This window comes from Apostichopus japonicus, chromosome 8, assembly GCF_037975245.1.
Source record: "Apostichopus japonicus isolate 1M-3 chromosome 8, ASM3797524v1, whole genome shotgun sequence".
Classification (NCBI taxonomy): Eukaryota; Metazoa; Echinodermata; class Holothuroidea; order Aspidochirotida; family Stichopodidae; genus Apostichopus; species Apostichopus japonicus.
The window spans coordinates 40,102,870-40,125,868 of record NC_092568.1 but is presented as its reverse complement, the minus strand read 5'-3'; the positions used below and the strand labels follow the sequence as shown (position 1 = coordinate 40,125,868).

Below are 22,999 nucleotides of genomic sequence, written 5' to 3'. Positions count from 1 at the left end.
TCCTAGTTTTGTCTCTAAAATTAGAAGTTGAAGTTGGAAAAGTTTAGTTGATGGATTTGTGAACTATAAGAAACACATATTTGGGCTCAGTCATAGCAAGTTACTTGAGTTTTCATTTCCGATTATCACATGCAAGGACTACAAAGTTGAAATAGTACTTCAAAATAAAATGCAGTACCCCCATACACTGTACTGTATGGCACAAGTTACGGTATATCAAGTGCAATAGTTTCTTGTCTGAAATATGAAGTCAAAGTTGGAAAACTTTTGTTCAAAGACTTGTATACAATACAAAACAAATGTTTGAGCTCAGACTTAGCAGTTAACTTGAGGAGGCACTTCAAATTTTCCACAACCTAATACTCAAAACTGAAAACAGTACCCCAGATTGTACCGTATATCACGATAAATGTGACTTTTCCTAGTTTTGTCTCTAAAATTAGAAGTTGAAGTTGGAAAAGTATAGTTGATGGATTTGTTAACTATAAGAAACACATATTTGGGCTCAGTCATAGCAAGTTACTTGAGTTTTCATTTCCGATTATCACATGCAAGGACTCCAAAGTTAAAATAGTACTTCAAAATAAAATGCTGTACCCTCATACACTGTACTGTATAGCACAAGTTACGGTATACAGTGCAATAGTTTCTTGTCTGAAATATGAAGTCAAAGTTGGAAAAATTTTGTTCAAAGACTTGTGTACAATACAAAACAAATGTTTGAGCTCAGACTTAGCAGTTAACTTGAGGAGGCACTTCAAATTTTCCACAACCTAGTACTCAAAACTGAAAACAGTACCCCAAATTGTACCGTACAGTATATCACGATAAATGTGACTTTTCCTAGTTTTGTCTCTAAAATTAGAAGTTGAAGTTGGAAAAGTTTAGTTGATGGATTTGTTAACTATAAGAATCACATATTTCAGCTCAGTCATAGCAAGTTACTTGATTTTTCATATCCGATTATCACATGCAAGGACTCCAAATTTAAAATAGTACTTCAAAATAAAATGCAGTACCCCCATATACTGTACTGTATAGCACAAGTTACGGTATATAAAGTGCAATAGTTTCTTGTCTGAAATATGAAGTCAAAGTTGGAAAAATTTTGTTCAAAGACTTGTGTACCATACAAAACAAATGTTTGAGCTCAGACTTAGCAGTTAACTTGAGGAGGCACTTCAAATTTTCCACAACCTAATACTCAAAACTGAAAACAGTACCCCAGATTGTACCGTATATCACGATAAATGTGACTTTTCCTAGTTTTGTCTCTAAAATTAGAAGTTGAAGTTGGAAAAGTATAGTTGATGGATTTGTTAACTATAAGAAACACATATTTGGGCTCAGTCATAGCAAGTTACTTGAGTTTTCATTTCCGATTATCACATGCAAGGACTCCAAAGTTAAAATAGTACTTCAAAATAAAATGCTGTACCCTCATACACTGTACTGTATAGCACAAGTTACGGTATACAGTGCAATAGTTTCTTGTCCGAAATATGAAGTCAAAGTTGGAAAAATTTTGTTCAAAGACTTGTGTACAATACAAAACAAATTTTTGAGCTCAGACTTAGCAGTTAACTTGAGGAGGCACTTCAAATTTTCCACAACCTAGTACTCAAAACTGAAAACAGTACCCCAAATTGTACCGTACAGTATATCACGATAAATGTGACTTTTCCTAGTTTTGTCTCTAAAATTAGAAGTTGAAGTTGGAAAAGTTTAGTTGATGGATTTGTTAACTATAAGAAACACATATTTGAGCTCAGTCATAGCAAGTTACTTGAGTTTTCATTTCCGATTATCACATGCAAGGACTCCAAAGTTAAAATAGTACTTCAAAATAAAATGCAGTACCCCCATACACTGTACTGTATAGCACAAGTTACGGTATATATAGTGCAATAGTTTCTTGTCTGAAATATGAAGTCAAAGTTGGAAAAATTTTGTTCAAAGACTTGTGCACAATACAAAACAAATCTTTGAGCTCAGACTTAGCAGTTAACTTGAGGAGGCACTTCAAATTTTCAACAACCTAGTACTCAAAACTGAAAACAGTACCCCAAATTGTACCGTATATCACGATAAATGTGACTTTTCCTAGTTTTGTCTCTAAAATTAGAAGTTGAAGTTGGAAAAGTTTAGTTGATGGATTTGTTAACTATAAGAAACACATATTTGAGCTCAGTCATAGCAAGTTACTTGAGTTTTCATTTCCGATTATCACATGCAAGGACTCCAAAGTTGAAATAGTACTTCAAAATAAAATGCAGTACCCCCATACACTGTACTGTATAGCAGAAGTTACGGTATATAAAGTGCAATAGTTTCTTGTCTGAAATATGAAGTCAAAGTTGGAAAAATTTTGTTCAAAGACTTGTGTACAATACAAAACAAATGTTTGAGCTCAGACTTAGCAGTTAACTTGAGGAGGCACTTCAAATTTTCCACAACCTAATACTCAAAACTGAAAACAGTACCCCAAATTGTATCGTATATCACGATAAATGTGACTTTTCCTAGTTTTGTCTCTAAAATTAGAAGTTGAAGTTGGAAAAGTTTAGTTGATGGATTTGTTAACTATAAGAAACACATATTTGAGCTCAGTCATAGCAAGTTACTTGAGTTTTCATATCCGATTATCACATGCAAGTACTCCAAATTTAAAATAGTACTTCAAAATAAAATGCAGTACCCCCATACACTGTACTGTATAGCACAAGTTACGGTATATAAGGGGCCTTTTCCAAACTCGCCGTTGCGGTATGCCGCGGAAGAGCACAGCTCGTGTGCACTCAGGTGTGTCTCATTATTGCAGCAAGCTCAAGTGATCACTCCCGAGCCTTTCCGAAATATTCCACCACAGAGCTAAGCATGCACTTAATCCGATTAGAGTTACAAAGAAAGCTATGCTGCTTGGAGCAGAACGATTGATACTCTCAGTCCAGGAAGTTATTATACTGTAGTGATTTACCAAGTTTGACCTACTGTTTCGTCAAGAAAGTGTTTCCCCACCTATCGTTGTTTACAACATCGTAACTACAACTATCGTAATACAAGCACCACTACACCTTGTGAAATTGGTAGGCCATGAGCCTATCCTAGACCTTCATCGCAAAACAACGGCCCACAATAAACTTTCAAGAAAGAAATACTTTGACTTTCTCTTGAAGTTGTCACTTCCTAACAAAATGCGATGTTAATTATTTTTTAAGTTTATGGTATATAAAAAAAGGTCTTAAATGCAACCTCTTGGTAAAAAATGTTTCTGTTTGTACATTCTGTTTATTCGCCCGTATCGAGCACTGAGTGATGGCGAAGTCAATCAGTTACATTAAAAGCCGATCCTAGCATGTGTGAAATAGTGTTATGTGCAGCGCGTTCGAATATGGAAGTGATTCCAGACGATCTCTCGCCGCCTAGCGCTAGTTTCCGACAAGAAAGGAGTTCGTGGCTTCGGCCTTAAATTTATTTAGCCGCTCAATATGTACTGCACTTGCTGCTTAGTATGTGTGCACTGAACGTAACTTTATCAAACAGAGGGCAAGCAGATCGAACCTGAAATACTGTACGCGTGCTTCCCATCGTCAGCATAATTTTTGTCTAGGTGTTTTAATATCATTAACTTTTAGAAAGCCATTTATAGCGTCCTAATTGACTAGCACATAAAACTTTTTGCAAGAGATTTTTTTTTATGTATCCTTTTAAACAACATTCTGTTACATTTGATACCATCATAAATTCAACACAACTTTATTATTTTTCACCTTTATCGACCAGACTATAAGGACTTCTCAAAAACAGACCAACTGACACCCATCGTTAATATATTGAACACAATCTTTATTACAAAACATTTCTTAAGACAAAACAGCAAGAAAATTATAAAGAAATTATTGCCTTAGAACACAACATGTTTTGGTCAATAAACTACAAAAGAGCAAGTCTTCGTCGATCTGTCGTTGATTGTCGGTATGTCGAATTGCTCTAAAGAAGAGAGTGGTTTTATGCACAGGCCAGGGAGACCCGAAGTCACGGGCGGGATTTCTTGTGCAAATTACCCCTCCCCTCCCCCCCCCTTTGTTTTTATCACATCGATATTCATACTTTCAAAATAGTCAAAATAGTAACAACTTCTCAAAATATCTCTTTGGTGATATCAAGCGCGGGAATCTATCAGAAATATACCCGCCATTAGGCACCATATATTTCTAGAAGACAGCAACCAAGTAGGCATATTCAACAAAATCTTCAGATAATACTTATACGATGTTCGCAAAGTTGTTGCAGCTACTCTGGATGAAGCTTTTCATAACAACTTTACGTAAAATAAAATAACCCCCCAAATCAAATGGTTGTGCTTGAAACACCTTGCGTATTGTTTTGTTGAATATGAAAGCCAAAACTGTTTTGGAACATACCATTGTTCTTTACGTTGGTGTCAAAACATTTCTTGGCCAGCTGCCAAGGAGAAACTAGGTCAAGCACCTGTGAACTTGAGATTTGTTTTCACTTTATGGAGTTGGCTGAATGTTGGCCTAGTTCTCCTACCGTAGATTGTTTAGTCAACTACGACAAAGTTAAGCGTGTAGGCTAGGCTTTGCGTAACTTCCATGTTCGATCTAAATAGTCATTTATGATCTTACGAACGGAACTATCATTTTCCGGTAATAGAAATAGGAAAATAAGACTTAACAAACGCTGTGGCATAATTATTTTCATCAATTTGGAATACCTGCGTGTCACAGCAGTTAGTTTATGTCAACGTTTCGAACATGAATTTAGAATGTCTGAGAACAATTTATAGAGTTAAGACATTGAGGGAAATACCTTTGAAAACTTCTAGCAATTATAGCATGCTATAATATGGGGCCTATATACAGGGTATTCAGTTGGGGCCCCCCGAGTTGAAAGATTTTACTGTGAAGAAAGTGAGTGCGCGGTATCGTAGACATGTACTTTGCAGATAGGTTTCAATAATCAACGATTCACCTGTCATGATATCGCTACTAAGAAGCATGATATAGCAATCAAAGCTAACACCACAGTTTGCCAAATTTCTTTTCGTCAAAAACACCGTTTCCACTATTATTCACGTGTAATGGGCCACATGTACTTAGGTCTCCTGCTAAATATGATTAAATAATCATTAATTATTACACGAAGAAGTTACAGCTCGAACTTTGATGTTTCGTCGTGAACACCACACACGCGGTACGAGTGTTGACGGTATATATGGGTGTAGGCAACGTTGTCGAACTCCTTCAGCTACTGTACTCTGTTCATTGGCGAATCAATTAAAGCGTTTAATCAGGGAGTTGTTATGGAACAACTCCCTACATAACAACTCCCTGATTTAATAAGGATTTCGGTTTGTTTCTCAGGGTATAAAATTCCAAATGGCATGTGAAATAACATAAAACAGAAGCAAGCCAAAAAACAAGTAAGCCAGGTTGTGTTTATTTCTCTCTCCGAACAAAATAAACTTGCATTGCAGGACCAGGTTTCACTCTGCTGAACACAATAGGCATACGCTAGGCCTACTCATTCACTCCACAATAAGCCGTTCTATTCAATGCAGGCTGTCAATTGTGCCCGCGGACAATGCTCTGTCCGCTGACTAGCTAATTAATCTTCGGGACTTTTCGGTCAAAGCCTAGTGATGTCATTCAGAATATTCATAGCCTCCGCGGAAATTCGGCTCTCCGCGGCATACCGCAACGGCGAGTTTGGAAAAGGCCCCTAAAGTGCAATAGTTTCTTGTCTGAAATATGAAGTCAAAGTTGGAAAAATTTTGTTCAAAGACTTGTGTACAATACAAAACAAATGTTTGAGCTCAGACTTAGCAGTTAACTTGAGGAGCCACTTCAAATTTTCCACAACCTAGTACTCAAAACTGAAAACAGTACCCCAAATTGTACCGTATATCACGATAAATGTGACTTTTCCTAGTTTTGTCTCTAAAATTAGAAGTTGATGTTGGAAAAGTTTAGTTGATGGATTTGTTAACTATAAGAAACACATATTTGAGTTCAGTCATAGCAAGTTACTTGATTTTTCATTTCCGATTATCACATGCAAGGACTCCAAAGTTAAAATAGTACTTCAAAATAAAATGCTGTACCCTCATACACTGTACTGTATAGCACAAGTTACGATATACAGTGCAATAGTTTCTTGTCTGAAATATGAAGTCAAAGTTGGAAAAATTTTGTTCAAAGACTTGTGTAAAATACAAAACAAATGTTTGAGCTCAGACTTAGCAGTTAACTTGAGGAGCCACTTCAAATTTTCCACAACCTAGTACTCAAAACTGAAAACAGTACCCCAAATTGTACCGTATATCACGATAAATGTGACTTTTCCTAGTTTTGTCTCTAAAATTAGAAGTTGAAGTTGGAAAAGTTTAGTTGATGGATTTGTTAACTATAAGAAACACATATTTGAGTTCAGTCATAGCAAGTTACTTGATTTTTCATTTCCGATTATCACATGCAAGGACTCCAAAGTTAAAATAGTACTTCAAAATAAAATGCAGTACCCCCATACACTGTACTGTATAGCACAAGTTACGGTATATATAGTGCAATAGTTTCTTGTCTGAAATATGAAGTCAAAGTTGGAAAAATTTTGTTCAAAGACTTGTGTACAATACAAAACAAATGTTTGAGCTCAGACTTGGCAGTTAACTTGAGGAGGCACTTCAAATTTTCAACAACCTAGTACTCAAAACTGAAAACAGTACCCCAAATTGTACCGTATATCACGATAAATGTGACTTTTCCTAGTTTTGTCTCTAAAATTAGAAGTTGAAGTTGGAAAAGTTTAGTTGATGGATTTGTTAACTATAAGAAACACATATTTGAGCTCAGTCATAGCAAGTTACTTGAGTTTTCATTTCCGATTATCACATGCAAGGACTCCAAAGTTGAAATAGTACTTCAAAATAAAATGCAGTACCCCCATACACTGTACTGTATGGCACAAGTTACGGTATATAAAGTGCAATAGTTTCTTGTCTGAAATATGAAGTCAAAGTTGGAAAAAGTTTGTTCAAAGACTTGTGTACAATACAAAACAAATGTTTGAGCTCAGACTTAGCAGTTAACTTGAGGAGGCACTTCAAATTTTCCACAACCTAGTACTCAAAACTGAAAACAGTACCCCAAATTGTACCGTATATCACGATAAACGTGAGTAGTGCACATGTTTCACATGCAAGGACTCCAAAGTTAAAACAGTACTTCAAAATAAAATGCAGTGCCCCCATACACTGTACTGTATAGGAAGAGTTACTGTATGTAAGGTGCACTAGTTTCTTGTCTGAATAAAGAGATAAAAGCTGGAAATTTTTTTGTTCAAAGTTTTGCTTTCAGTACAAAACACATGTTTGAGCTTAGACATAGAAATTAACAAGAGTTGCAACTTCAAATAGTCAGGAACAAGGACTCCAGTACTCTTACACTGTATTGTATACAAATTTTCATGTAAATAATTTAGGTGGTAGTTTCTTGTCTGAAATATGAGGTAAAAGTTGGTAATTTTTAATTCAAAGATTTGTTTTCTTCAAAAAACACATATTTGAGCTCAGACATTGAAATAAACTTGAGTTGCAACTTCAAATAGCAAGGAACAAGGACCCCAAAGTTATAACTTTGGGGTCCTTGTTTCTTGCTATTTGAAGTTGCAACTCAAGTTTAACAGTATTCTAAAATAAAAATCAGTACTCCCACACTGTTCTGTATACCAAAACTCATGTAAGATGTGCTAAATTCTTGTCTGAAATATGAGGTAAAAGTTGAAAAATTGGCGTTAAAATTGTACTTAATAAAAGACACATATTTAAATGTCTAATACCTGTAAATCTTTGCCATTAAAACTATTAACAACATATTTTTATAACTTTGGTTCCCACAATGGGTTTCTACGGATGCTTCTAAATGCCATCGACATAGAAAAACTTTGCCCCATGAGTCGACATTTTTCAGTAAACTATTTAGACCACCAGATAATTTCTTATCAAATCAGAAAACTTTTGGATTGGTCAGTTGCTTTAACTCCATATCTTCAATTTTTCACTTTATTTAAACTGAGCAATGGGACAATTTTCTGCTGCAAAATGTTTTATTGACCATTTATCATATCACATCAATTCCTCATTTTTCTGAAAAATGTGAAATTGTTCTCTTCATTCCATCTGAACAATATTCTGCCAAAATGATAACTTAGTCATTTCTTTTCATTTCATTTCCCAAGTGAGCAAATATTTTTTTTTTTGCTGCAAACAGTTGACATGACAAAATATACCGCATCAATTTGTCATCTTTCTGCATACTGTATTATGTTAACAGCATAATGTGAACATCTTCCTCTCTTCTGCAAAGTGTGTAAATGAAAACTCACCAGATCTAGTCAATTCAACATTTTCCTGCAAATTGTTGAATTGATCACTTCTTACCAAAGGAGCAATTAAACATCTTTCTGCAAGATGTTAACATGCTCAATTCTTTTTTAGTGAGCAATTGACCAATTTTCTGCAAAATGCTTCAGTGTTAACTTGAATGATTCTGCCATGTCAACATTTTTTTTTACAAGATGTTAACTTGCTCACTTCTTTCTGCAGAAAAATGTTGAATTGACAACTGTTCAAATCTCATTAATTCATCATTTTTCTGCAAAATGTTAGCATGTTCTCTTTACTCCAGCTAAGCAATTGAACAAGTTTTTGCAAAATGTTTAAATGACAACTTACATTTCACTGCAAAATGTTCAATTGTTCACATCATTCCAAGGAAGCAATTAAAATAAGTTTTTGCAAGATGTTAACTTGCAACTTTTTTCTAAGTGTGTAATTGAACAATTTTCTGCAAATCTTTTACTTGACAACTTATGATTTCTCATCAATTTTTTATTGTTTTGAAAATGTAAACATGTTCTCCTCTGCAGGGGGGGGGGTGGTCTTAAGTTGACATGCAAGATGTAGAGTTACCATTTTAGCACACCACAATATTTTGACAAAATATTGCTTTTTTGTCGAGATGCCGACTTGACATAAAAATTAAAAATTAGACATCTAGTTTACGTAACTCGATATCTCGACAAACTCAAATTTTGTCGAGATGCCGAGTTGTGTGTAACTTGGCAACTTGACATTTTGGAAAGACATGACCAATTTAACATTTTGCAGAAATTTTTCACTTAGAAAGAAGTGAGCAACATTTGCCAAACAATGTTTAAATGCTTCTTTGGAAAGAGATTGACAATTGAACATTTTGTAGAAAACTGTTGAATTGACAAGATGTGATTCTCGTATTTACTGACAGTAAATAAAAGATTTTTATTGCAAATTGTCCAGAATAGTTGTAGAAGCCAACTAATTAAAAAATGTTGGGGCACACAGTTTTCTTTAGGGGATAGGGTAGTGGAACCTGCCACAGGACACAGGCTTCACAATGTCTGGATTTTGTGGAAATAGTCTCCAGTTTCACAAAATTCCTAGCGGATTACCGCCATAACCGCCTTCACTGGGCTGCATTGCATTGTAAGGTTAACATCATGTATGTGCTCTAGGAATGGTCTAGAATCATGGCCACGTAGATAGAACCCATAAAATTTAAAAAAAGAATCTGGGTTGCATATTTTTCTTTGGTAGATAAAATTCATAAACCCTCAATAGACATTTAAACTGTAGCAAATTACACTATGAAATGCAGGGAGCCATTGTTCAATCATCGAGAAACCACATTGTGTCCAGTGTCAATACAATCAGCTACTACTACAATTACAGAGAATTCATAAATATAGGCTTTCCCAGCATGAAGTCCTACATTGAATGCAGGGAATTAGAGATTTTTAATTGAATATCATAAAGCATCCTTAGACAAAAATTAACATGAATTATTTAATTAGACAGTTCAAACTTGTTTTTAAGCATTAGGGCCTTGATAAAATGCTCATCACATTAATATATTGCCCCAAAATGTAAGTGTGCTGTAAATTGCCTGTATATTGTTTTCCTATACACCAGGGTTCAATTAGACAAATTGATGTCTCAGAAAGGAAAATTACTGGCCCAAACAGTTTCAAGCCATCTTTTAAATTGTAATGCCCCACTTAAGTTTCATTATTGCTACTAATGTATATCCCCACATTCCAAAGAAACCCCCCCCCCCCCTCCCCTTCACTTTCCTTTAGTACATGTGAGAGCAGTTATCTGGCAACTAATTGGCCTTTTAACAATCCATGTAATGATCCAGTGGTGTATACAGGGGAGGAGGGGTGACTATAGTCCCTCCCTATTTTTTGCACCGTGTTGTAAAGGAACAATTTTGTACATACATTGGAGGCTAAAATATTTAGAAAGAAATGAGAACGAAATTAGGCAAATTTTACAAAAGTGCACATGTAAATATGCATAGGCTATCTCTGGTTGATTGGCGCCATATGTTGTAAAGTAGATGATGTCTGAGAAGCTTGTTGAATTTAGCAGTAATCGCCTTGAACGCTCCTATCGTCCCATTCACTAAGACAGACATTTGCAAATGATGCATAGAACTACACATGATGGGATCATTATTGTAATTAATGACTAAGCAAATAGGCCTACTTCTACCAAAAAAAAAAAAATCACCAGGAATTTAGAACAATTTCATCTGACAAAATATGTCCAGAAAAAGAGGAAACTTTATCTATCGGATATCTTGAAGAATTCTGTACATGAAGGTCAACCCTGCTTTTTGAAAAACAGTCCTTAAATTCACTGAGCATTAATAATTTTCTTTTTTGATAGCATAAACTACCCCAAGTACTGCAATTAGGATTCATCTTAAAGCACACCTGAATAATTGACCAGTCATGGAATGACCAGAAATCATCTCCAGTGTGAAGACAAATTTGTCTTGACCACTAAAATAGTACACACTGTGTTTAATCATGAATTTTTACAGAGGAGTGTTTATTTAGTATTGTAGCATTACCAACTCAGATAGATATTAAATCTCCTCTGTTTTTGGCAAAAAACAAGTGACTATGGTGGTTTATGCTATAGGGAGGGAAGATCTTAATGTACATTCGTTCCATGTCTGGAACTATTTCTGGGCCTGAAATATGACAAAATGTTAAGTTTTTGCAAACTATTGCACCAGTTTGCACTTGAGCACCCATAACTAAACAACATTTCTAAAAGGTAAGGGGCACCCCCTCCACTTAGACCCCTCCCCAGGATTCAGATCAATTGACAAATTCTTTGATCTACCACTGTGATCATAATAACAAGAAAGGGTTGGAGGCTAGACCCTTAAGCAGGTAAAAATTGATTACTGCATTTTGCTGAATATTTATTGTAATAATCAGAAATAATGAAATATTTCTATTATTCTATTATTAATGTAGCCACATGACTACCAATGCTTCATTCATGTTATTTCAATTTATCATACATTGTAATGAATAATGGATTTTTACTCTTGCAATTTTAGTTAAAGGAGGGAAATGTTCAGGTGCATCATGGATTGCTCATTGTTATTTGTATACACACATTCCTTCATAGGTCTGCCATGGGAGCTATACCCACAGCTATACCCACAGTATACATGACTGTACACACAAGAGCTCACCATACTGTGATGCTGCTGACCACAGGTGTCAAATAGCTGACCTTTTTTTATTGCCAAGACCTTGGTAGTTTATTGATACCTTTGGAGATCAGTTCCAAAAGTAATTTTTTTTTTCTGTAATAGAGCAGGCAGTTCTTGCAATAACAGTTCAGGGTACTGTTATGTATACACAGTCCTATATGCCATCATCTATGAATTAGAAGACAATTGATACAATGTGTAGCTGTGCTGTTGGGCTGTGATGGGAGGACTAACAGATTTCAATATAATCTTCTGTTAATTCACAGCAAGCAGTTCATGAATGTTAACAGGTGCTAACATAAACTTTATAATGCTAATAATATACAGAAATGGTGATTAGTGATCGTGCCATATTTCCCAGAAGGTGGGTGGGGGAGGGGCTGAAAGGAGATAGGTCACTGATTACTGTGTTACAGGAGGAAGCCAGGAAGCAAATTGATTGTTTTGACCTGGGGAAGTCTGGGGTAAGCAAGGGCTCAATGTGGTCTGGTGGAGGGGGGGGGGGGGTAGCACCTGCATGTATGCTCTGGCCAAAACTACCAACCAGAAAACCCTCATATCATCTGTGTATACATTAACCTGGACTGACATTTTCGATGAGGAGAAATGCAAGGAAACCAACCATCCATGGAGGGTCATGTGATATGTGCTTGTAGCACTCAACTCATTATAGTACTCCTTGTATTTATTATTCTACAACTAATGTTCTGATCTCATAGCTCTAGCAACACAATTAAGGCTCCTTGCAGTTTTGCATGTAAACAAGCACTATTGATCTTTAAGAATGACAATAGATGTTTGAATATAGTAGACAGGATCTATGCAGATCAAGCTTTTCATGAGGTGGAATATAAATCTCATTAACGTTATCATCCAAGCCTGTGCAATTATTCTCAGATTTTCTGTCAATGCCTGCTACAATAATAGCATTAGTAGTCAACGGAACACTCATCTCTTCAAATTATCAAAGAGCTTAATAACATATTAATAGCACCCAGGAGCAGGTCACATACCCTCCATGGTAGGTACATATTTTCCTACCGTGGTCTGAACCTTCAAAGTCATATAAATATGATGATCAAAACAAATAAAGCTGAAAGCTAATAAACATGATGAATTTAAATAGCAAACAGAAATTTATTCGTCTACACCTTCTGTATTAGTTAGAATGCCCCTAACTTTCCCCTCTGATTAATGTTACCTCATAATTCTTTTCTTGTTCAAAGGAGGGGAAATACTGCAGGGTGGGAGCATTGTCCCATTTCTACTATTGAAATTTATGGTACACCTATTGAAACATGCAGCACCTTCCTTTATGCAAATGTATGTACAAATTCAACCCTGCTTTATTGGTGCGACTGGTCCCATGGGCATCAACCTGTTCAGTAAGCCATGTAAAGAAATGATTATTAAGTGTGATGATTGGCATTGTCATAATCAATAACAATCCAGCTAGCTTATCCAATTTTCCAAGAGAGGTTGGTCCATTATCAGGTTGTACTGTTGTGTGTTAATGGATAGCTTTCACCATAAATTCATTTCGATATGTGATAGAACCATTAAATAATACATTATTGGTCTCATTTAGGAAATCTATTTTAATTACATTACAATTGTCACAGAAAAATTGCCTTGACATTAATGACATTAAATCTTGGGTGCGCTGTTATTTATAGTAATAGAATTTTGTGCACAGTAATTAAAATTCATGAAAGAATGGAATAATATTAACCAGCAGTCCTTAGCGTAGCATTTGGCAATTACTAATATACAGGTTGTGAGGTATATTTGCTCAGCCGGTGTCCTATGAACAATAAAATCTGTCTTACAGTTATTAGATCTATGAGTCCTTTACACAGTATCAAAATGTCCTTCATTAAAAAAGACCCAATGATTACCCTGCAGAAGCAGCTATTAAGTCACTTTGGGTATTTTTTTTGCAAAGTGTAAGGGGAGCAGCTCGATATTCATAAGGTCCATTACTCATTAGTTTCATTGGTCATAAGGTTCATTGTTCATGATTTGTTATCCATAATTAGAAAAATGATTCTTCAGTCATCAGGTTCGTTATTCAAAATTGGAAAAAGGTTCAATATTCATAATTGGAAGAAAGGTTCGTTATTCATAATTGAAAGGAAAAAAGGTTTGTTATTCATAATTGAAAAGAAGGTTCGTTTTTCATAATTGGTAAAGGGTTTGTTATTCATAATCCTCTAGAAATAAGGTTCAATATTCATAATCACGGGGTTGTCATGCCCCAGTGCCCCTACATCTCACTGCCTAAAAGTGGAGGTACCCATTGGCAGTTTCAAGCTGTGCGTGGCCAGGGGAAGAGGGGGGTCACTTGCGGCCCAGTCGTGGGCTTAAGGGTTTTTACGACAGAAACTACCGAAAGTACGGCTACCGCATGAATAATTTGCCGACTAGTCACAGCTGCAGCATGATCAATTAGCCCACAGGAGGACTTTTTATTACCTTTTTTGGGGAAGGGTGGGGGAGGGAAAGGGTCACTCAGCCCTGCTTATATTGTTGCTATTATTACTGTATGAATACTGGATCTTTTTCTGATTATGAAAAAAAAGATTTTTTTTGCTATGATGAACATCCAACCTTTTATGGAAAACGGACCTTTTATGCTTTCATGAATATCGAAACTTTTTTCCGATTATGAATAAACGGACCTTTTTCTCATATTATGAATATCAGATAGTCCATTTGCTCTTTGAACTGTAGACTTCAGGAATAATCAGCTGGCATACATCTTTCTTTAATACTGTTTCACTGTTCATATTTTCAGGATCTGGAGAGATGCAAATATTGACCATTCATTTAACCAAGCTCATCAACTGGATGTTAAAAGAGAGGATAGCGACTGTGAAAAACTAGGGGAGAGCTACATTTTTCATTTATCAATCAAAGTGAAGGAGGAATTAAACAACAGAGAAAAATTATCTGAGAATGCAGGATATGGAGGTGTTCATTATCGTAAGCGAGAGAAACCTAACCAATGCAGCTAGTGCAACAAAAGTTTTGATCGTTCCAGCGATTGGAAGACTCACGAAAGGACGCACACAGGAGAGAAATCATATCAATGTAGCTATTGTAACAAAACGCTTTCTCAATTTGGACAGTGAAGAGACATGAAAGGACACATACAGGAGAGAAACCTTATCAATGTAGTTATTGCCACAAATAGTTTGTTAACCCTGGCGATTTGAAAAAAAACATGAAAGAATACACACTGGAGAGAAACCTAATCATTGTAGGTATTGCAAATGTTCGCTTGGTCTAGTACTTGAACGTCAATGAAAGAACTGTTACGAGAAAGCAACTTAGTTTTCTCGTGTGTATGTATTTTCTATCTAGCCTGTTTTACCTTTATAAATTGTTTCTTGCTTTAATGTTTAAACTGGGAGGTCCCTAGTTTGTGTAACTTAAGTTTGAGTTTATTGCTGGCTGCAAGAAATGGTTCTTCCTGCCTGGGCTTAATGTTATCTGTCTGGTGGACAAGGTCACCTTTGTTCTTAGTATATGGGGAACAGTTGGGGGTGCATAGACAGTGGGGCGGGGTTGGCTATTTCCAAATTGGTCAGTTAATCATGTATAGGATTCTACACAGTTACAGGGTCGTTTATAATGTCGTGCAAGGAGCGTTTTTAGGCATTAAGTTGGGGTATATTTAATGTAAGTTGCTAGGCAGAATCTATGCTGAATTTGTACGTTGTATTAGGGGCTTAGGTTATTTTTGGCTTCTGCAGAGGATCGGGTTATGCACTCTGCAGCTGTGCTGCGTAACTGCTTGTGCCTGCGCAAGGTTGTCGCAGTGTAGAAGAACACAGGAGAGAAGCCATATCATTGTAGCTATTGTATCAAAGCATTTGTACTATCCAGTCAGTTGAAGGACCAAAAGAACACATACAAGAGAGAAGCCATATCAATGTAGTTATTGTAAGAAAAAGTTTGCTTGGTCTAGCAATTTGACGACCACCAAAGAACACTTACTGGAGAGAAGCCATATCAATGTAGCTATATTGTAGGTAAAATTTTGCTTGGTCTAGCAATTTGAAGGACCATGAAAGAACACATGCAGGAGACAAGCCATATCAATGTAGCCATTGTAAGAAAAAAGAGCCTAACTTCACACTAAGTCAACATAGAGATCTAACCTAGCCATCTGTTTATTCGCTCAAGTTGTGTCGCAAATAAAATAAAAAATATCCATGTAAAACTGAAATATTCGTCCTCATGTTAGCCTAACAACCACACACAGTAATCAATCTACAGTAATCAATCTCTACATATATATACGTTTATAGCTCCATGATTTCATTAGCCCGGGCTGTAGAGGCCTACAGTAATCAATCTTTAGATTCTCTGTAATTGTATACAAGTCCTATCAAGGTATATATGCAGAGATGTACAGTGAGTGTTGAGTAGGTATTATAAGTGTTTGAACCATTGCCTTAATTTTGGTACTATGAAAGTTCCCATATAATGGTCTAGATACATTCATTTGAATAAATTTTCAGGCCCATAAGAATCATTGATTGTTGCCTATCCTAAGTTTCCTACCAACATCATGACCCCCTCCCTACAGTAATCAAACTCTAGATTCCTTGCAATCGTATACAAGTCCTATAAGTATATATGCAGAGATATACAGTGAGTGTAAAGTAGGTATTATTATTGTTTGGATCAACGCCTTAATTTTGGTACTATGAAAGTTCCCATATAATGGTCTAGATACATTCATTTGAATAATTTTTCAGGCCCATAGGAATCATTGACTATTTCCTATCTTCAGTTTTCTACCCATATCCTGACCCCCCCCCTGCAGTTATCATTCTTTAGATTCACTGCAATTGTATACAAATGCAGAGATTATTGCCTAGATCCTCTATTCCCTACCAAGATCCTGACCCCCACCCCCTACAGTAATCAATCTCTAGCTATATGTTTATAGCTCCATGATTTAATTGACCAGGGCTGTACAGGCCTACAGTAATCAATATTTAGATTCTCTATAATTGTATACAAGTCCTATCAAGGTATATATGCAGAGATGTACAATGAGTGTTAAGTAGGTAATATTAGTGTTTGAGCCATTGCCTTAATTTTGGTACTATGAAAGTTCCCATATAATGGTCTAGATACATTCATTTGAATAAATTTTCAGGCCCATAAGAATCATTGATTGTTGCCTATCCTAAGTTTCCTACCAACATCATGACCCCCTCCCTACAGTAATCAAACTCTAGATTCCTTGCAATCGTATACAAGTCCTATAGGTATATATGCAGAGATATACAGTGAGTGTAAAGTTGGTATTATTATTGTTTGGATCAACGCCTTAATTTTGGTACTATGAAAGTTCCCATATAATGGTCTAGATACATTCATTTGAATAATTTTTCAGGCCCATAGGAATCATTGACTATTTCCTATCTTCAGTTTTCTACCCATATCCTGACCCCCCCCCCCCCCTGCAGTTATCATTCTTTAGATTCACTGCAATTGTATACAAATGCAGAGATTATTGCCTAGATCCTCTATACCCTACCCAGATCCTGACCCCCACCCCCTACAGTAATCAATCTCTAGCTATATGTTTATAGCTCCATGATTTAATTGACCAGGGCTGTACAGGCCTACAGTAATCAATATTTAGATTCTCTATAATTGTATACAAGTCCTATCAAGGTATATATGCAGAGATGTACAGTGAGTGTTAAGTAGGTAATATTAGTGTTTGAGCCATTGCCTTAATTTTGGTACTATGAAAGTTCCCATATAATGGTCTAGATACATTCATTTGAATAAATTTTCAGGCCCATAAGAATCATTGATTGTTGCCTATCCTAAGTTTCCTACCAACATCATGACCCCCTCCCTACAGTAATCAAACTCTAGATTCCTTGCAATCGTATACAAGTCCTATAGGTATATATGCAGAGATATACAGTGAGTGTAAAGTTGGTATTATTATTGTTTGGATCAACGCCTTAATTTTGGTACTATGAAAGTTCCCATATAATGGTCTAGATACATTCATTTGAATAATTTTTCAGGCCCATAGGAATCATTGACTATTTCCTATCTTCAGTTTTCTACCCATATCCTGACCCCCCCCCCCCTGCAGTTATCATTCTTTAGATTCACTGCAATTGTATAAAAATGCAGAGATTATTGCCTAGATCCTCTATTCCCTACCCAGATCCTGACCCCCACCCCCTACAGTAATCAATCTCTAGATATATGTTTATAGCTCCATGATTTAATTGACCAGGGCTGTACAGGCCTACAGTAATCAATATTTAGATTCTCTATAATTGTATACAAGTCCTATCAAGGTATATATGCAGAGATGTACAGTGAGTGTTAAGTAGGTAATATTAGTGTTTGAGCCAATGCCTTAATTTTGGTACTATGAAAGTTCCCATATAATGGTCTAGATACATTCATTTGAATAAATTTTCAGGCCCATAAGAATCATTGATTGTTGCCTATCCTAAGTTTCCTACCAACATCATGACCCCCTCCCTACAGTAATCAAACTCTAGATTCCTTGCAATCGTATACAAGTCCTATAAGTATATATGCAGAGATATACAGTGAGTGTAAAGTAGGTATTATTATTGTTTGGATCAACGCCTTAATTTTGGTACTATGAAAGTTCCCATATAATGGTCTAGATACATTCATTTGAATAATTTTTCAGGCCCATAGGAATCATTGACTATTTCCTATCTTCAGTTTTCTACCCATATCCTGACCCCCCCCCCCCCTGCAGTTATCATTCTTTAGATTCACTGCAATTGTATACAAATGCAGAGATTATTGCCTAGATCCTCTATTCCCTACCCAGATCCTGACCCCTACCCCCTACAGTAATCAATCTCTAGATATATGTTTATAGCTCCATGATTTAATTGACCAGGGCTGTACAGGCCTACAGTAATCAATATTTAGATTCTCTATAATTGTATACAAGTCCTATCAAGGTATATATGCAGAGATGTACAGTGAGTGTTAAGTAGGTAATATTAGTGTTTGAGCTAATGCCTTAATTTTGGTACTATGAAAGTTCCCATATAATGGTCTAGATACATTCATTTGAATAAATTTTCAGGCCCATAAGAATCATTGATTGTTGCCTATCCTAAGTTTCCTACCAACATCATGACCCCCTCCCTACAGTAATCAAACTCTAGATTCCTTGCAATCGTATACAAGTCCTATAAGTATATATGCAGAGATATACAGTGAGTGTAAAGTAGGTATTATTATTGTTTGGATCAACGCCTTAATTTTGGTACTATGAAAGTTCCCATATAATGGTCTAGATACATTCATTTGAATAATTTTTCAGGCCCATAGGAATCATTGACTATTTCCTATCTTCAGTTTTCTACCCATATCCTGACCCCCCCCCCCTGCAGTTATCATTCTTTAGATTCACTGCAATTGTATACAAATGCAGAGATTATTGCCTAGATCCTCTATTCCCTACCCAGATCCTGACCCCTACCCCCTACAGTAATCAATCTCTAGATATATGTTTATAGCTCCATGATTTAATTGACCAGGGCTGTACAGGCCTACAGTAATCAATATTTAGATTCTCTATAATTGTATACAAGTCCTATCAAGGTATATATGCAGAAATGTACAGTGAGTGTTAAGTAGGTAATATTAGTGTTTGAGCCATTGCCTTAATTTTGGTACTATGAAAGTTCCCATATAATGGTCTAGATACATTCATTTGAATAAATTTTCAGGCCCATAAGAATCATTGATTGTTGCCTATTCTAAGTTTCCTACCAACATCATGACCCCCCCCCCCCTACAGTAATCAATCTCTAGATATATGTTTATAGCTCCATGATTTAATTGACCAGGGCTGTACAGGCCTACAGTAATCAATATTTAGATTCTCTATAATTGTATACAAGTCCTATCAAGGTATATATGCAGAGATGTACAGTGAGTGTTAAGTAGGTAATATTAGTGTTTGAGCCATTGCCTTAATTTTGGTACTATGAAAGTTCCCATATAATGGTCTAGATACATTCATTTGAATAAATTTTCAGGCCCATAAGAATCATTGATTGTTGCCTATCCTAAGTTTCCTACCAACATCATGACCCCCTCCCTACAGTAATCAAACTCTAGATTCCTTGCAATCGTATACAAGTCCTATCAGTATATATGCAGAGATATACAGTGAGTGTAAAGTAGGTATTATTATTGTTTGGATCAACGCCTTAATTTTGGTACTATGAAAGTTCCCATATAATGGTCTAGATACATTCATTTGAATAAATTTTCAGGCCCATAGGAATCATTGACTATTTCCTATCTTCAGTTTTCTACCCATATCCTGACCCCCCCCCCCCCCCTGCAGTTATCATTCTTTAGATTCACTGCAATTGTATACAAATGCAGAGATTATTGCCTAGATCCTCTATTCCCTACCCAGATCCTGACCCCCACCCCCTACAGTAATCAATCTCTAGCTATATGTTTATAGCTCCATGATTTAATTGACCAGGGCTGTACAGGCCTACAGTAATCAATATTTAGATTCTCTATAATTGTATACAAGTCCTATCAAGGTATATATGCAGAGATGTACAGTGAGTGTTAAGTAGGTAATATTAGTGTTTGAGCCATTGCCTTAATTTTGGTACTATGAAAGTTCCCATATAATGGTCTAGATACATTCATTTGAATAAATTTTCAGGCCCATAAAAATCATTGATTGTTGCCTATCCTAAGTTTCCTACCAACATCATGACCCCCTCCCTACAGTAATCAAACTCTAGATTCCTTGCAATCGTATACAAGTCCTATAAGTAAATATGCAGAGATATACAGTGAGTGTAAAGTAGGTATTATTATTGTTTGGATCAACGCCTTAATTTTGGTACTATGAAAGTTCCCATATAATGGTCTAGATACATTCATTTGAATAATTTTTCAGGCCCATAGGAATCATTGACTATTTCCTATCTTCAGTTTTCTACCCATATCCTGACCCCCCCCCCCTGCAGTTATCATTCTTTAGATTCACTACAATTGTATACAAATGCAGAGATTATTGCCTAGATCCTCTATTCCCTACCCAGATCCTGACCCCCACCCCCTACAGTAATCAATCTCTAGCTATATGTTTATAGCTCCATGATTTAATTGACCAGGGCTGTACAGGCCTACAGTAATCAATATTTAGATTCTCTATAATTGTATACAAGTCCTATCAAGGTATATATGCAGAGGTGTACAGTGAGTGTTAAGTAGGTAATATTAGTGTTTGAGCCATTGCCTTAATTTTGGTACTATGAAAGTTCCCATATAATGGTCTAGATACATTCATTTGAATAAATTTTCAGGCCCATAAGAATCATTGATTGTTGCCTATCCTAAGTTTCCTACCAACATCATAACCCCTCCCTACAGTAATCAAACTCTAGATTCCTTGCAATCGTATACAAGTCCTATAAGTGTATATGCAGAGATATACAGTGAGTGTAAAGTAGGTATTATTATTGTTTGGATCAACGCCTTAATTTTGGTACTATGAAAGTTCCCATATAATGGTCTAGATACATTCATTTGAATAATTTTTCAGGCCCATAGGAATCATTGACTATTTCCTATCTTCAGTTTCCTACCCATATCCTGACCCCCCCCCCCTGCAGTTATCATTCTTTAGATTCACTGCAATTGTATACAAATGCAGAGAATATTGCCTAGATCCTCTATTCCCTACCCAGATCCTGACCCCCACCCCCTACAGTAATCAATCTCTAGCTATATGTTTATAGCTCCATGATTTAATTGACCAGGGCTGTACAGGCCTACAGTAATCAATATTTAGATTCTCTATAATTGTATACAAGTCCTATCAAGGTATATATGCAGAGATGTACAGTGAGTGTTAAGTAGGTAATATTAGTGTTTGAGCCATTGCCTTAATTTTGGTACTATGAAAGTTCCCATATAATGGTCTAGATACGTTCATTTGAATAATTTTTCAGGCCCATAAGAATCATTGATTGTTGCCTATCCTAAGTTTCCTACCAACATCATGACCCCCTCCCTACAGTAATCAAACTCTAGATTCCTTGCAATCGTATACAAGTCCTATAAGTATATATGCAGAGATATACAGTGAGTGTAAAGTAGGTATTATTATTGTTTGGATCAACGCCTTAATTTTGGTACTATGAAAGTTCCCATATAATGGTCTAGATACATTCATTTGAATAAACTTTCAGGCCCATAAGAATCATTGATTGTTGCCTATCCTAAGTTTCCTACCAACATCATGACCCCCTCCCTACAGTAATCAAACTCTAGATTCCTTGCAATCGTATACAAGTCCTATAAGTGTATATGCAGAGATATACAGTGAGTGTAAAGTAGGTATTATTATTGTTTGGATCAACGCCTTAATTTTGGTACTATGAAAGTTCCCATATAATGGTCTAGATACATTCATTTGAATAATTTTTCAGGCCCATAGGAATCATTGACTATTTCCTATCTTCAGTTTTCTACCCATATCCTGACCCCCCCCCCCCCCTGCAGTTATCATTCTTTAGATTCACTGCAATTGTATACAAATGCAGAGAATAATGCCTAGATCCTCTATTCCCTACCCAAATCCTGACCCCCACCCCCTACAGTAATCAATCTCTAGCTATATGTTTATAGCTCCATGATTTAATTGACCAGGGCTGTACAGGCCTACAGTAATCAATATTTAGATTCTCTATAATTGTATACAAGTCCTATCAAGGTATATATGCAGAGATGTACAGTGAGTGTTAAGTAGGTAATATTAGTGTTTGAGCCATTGCCTTAATTTTGGTACTATGAAATTTCCCATATAATGGTCTAGATACATTCATTTGAATAAATTTTCAGGCCCATAAGAATCATTGATTGTTGCCTATCCTAAGTTTCCTACCAACATCATGACCCCCTCCCTACAGTAATCAAACTCTAGATTCCTTGCAATCGTATACAAGTCCTATAAGTGTATATGCAGAGATATACAGTGAGTGTAAAGTAGGTGTTATTATTGTTTGGATCAACGCCTTAATTTTGGTACTATGAAAGTTCCCATATAATGCTCTAGATACATTCATTTGAATAATTTTTCAGGCCCATAGGAATCATTGACTATTTCCTATCTTCAGTTTTCTACCCATATCCTGACCCCCCCCCCCTGCAGTTATCATTCTTTAGATTCACTGCAATTGTATACAAATGCAGAGATTATTGCCTAGATCCTCTATTCCCTACCCAGATCCTGACCCCCACCCACTACAGTAATCAATCTCTAGATATAT

The 22,999-nt window shown here is 36.0% G+C and overlaps 2 long non-coding RNA genes across 4 annotated transcripts in view; one reads left to right on the top strand and one right to left on the bottom strand.

Annotated features, from left to right (window-relative positions):
- LOC139971977 (uncharacterized) overlaps positions 1 to 14,896 on the top strand; it is a 54,326-nt gene extending 39,430 nt beyond the window's left edge. For both annotated transcript variants that reach the window (XR_011794551.1, XR_011794552.1), the window contains one exon: positions 14,437 to 14,896. This is a non-coding gene — a long non-coding RNA (uncharacterized lncRNA). The remainder of the gene's footprint in view (positions 1 to 14,436) is intronic.
- LOC139971994 (uncharacterized) overlaps positions 1 to 22,999 on the bottom strand; it is a 264,346-nt gene that overhangs the window by 73,690 nt on the left and 167,657 nt on the right. The window lies entirely within an intron of this gene.